This window comes from Cyprinodon variegatus, unplaced genomic scaffold (assembly GCF_000732505.1).
Source record: "Cyprinodon variegatus isolate N-32 unplaced genomic scaffold, C_variegatus-1.0 Scaffold257, whole genome shotgun sequence".
Classification (NCBI taxonomy): Eukaryota; Metazoa; Chordata; class Actinopteri; order Cyprinodontiformes; family Cyprinodontidae; genus Cyprinodon; species Cyprinodon variegatus.
The window spans coordinates 306,994-307,938 of NW_015150710.1; positions in this window are offsets into that span (position 1 = coordinate 306,994).

A 945-nucleotide genomic window follows, 5' to 3' on the forward strand; every position below is an offset into this window, starting at 1 on the left:
CTCTGGACCTTTACTGGTTGATGATTTTCTTTATTGAACCCCGCTGATTTTTAATTGGTTACCCCTGGCCTAGTGGTCAGAGCAATGCAACTTCTCCGTTGTAAGCCCAATAAAGTTACATTTCTAAAAGAAATGATTCTGAGTGTCAGATTAACAATAAATAAACACCCAGGATTATTTTGGGGTAGATGATCCCAGACGACTTAAACCTGACCTTTGAAGATAAAACTGAACCACAGATCAGACAGGCCGGCCCTCCTCTTCCTCTGGTGAACGTTGGTTTGTCTAGTCGTGATAATCAGCTGCAGTTGTGAAAACAGGCTGACATCACAGTTGAGACGCTTCAGACTGCGGCGTCAGAGGATAGATTAACCTGAGCACTGATTCAGAGCAGCATCTAAAACACGACGGTAGAATCTGGGAAAACAAGAAAGAAAAGCAATATGAGGACGTCTAACGTTCTTCACACAGGAAAAAACTAAATGTAGATAAGTCATTTTTTCTTAAAAGAAATATATTTGTTCATGGATTAAGGAGGTTAAGAGATATTTTGCCAACAGAACGAGACAATTTATATTTAAACTAAAAAAAACACAATTACATTGTCTTATTTCAAGTGCGTATTATCTAATTATCTTATTTAAAGACTAAAAAAACTAATTTCATTAGCAAACTATCTAATTAACCTGCTCAAATTAAGGGTAAATACACTTAATTTAAGACATTTTTACTTATGTCTAGATAATTTCTCCGATGCAGAACCTCAGGGTCAATCTACACTGTCCCACACTGCAAAAACGATCTAGAAATAAGTAAGAATTTCTTAAATTAAGTGTATTTACCCTTAATTTGAGTAAGTAAATGAGATAGTTTGCCAATGGAATGAGTATTTTTACTCTTAATATAATATAATTAGATAATATGCACTTGAAATAAGACAATGCA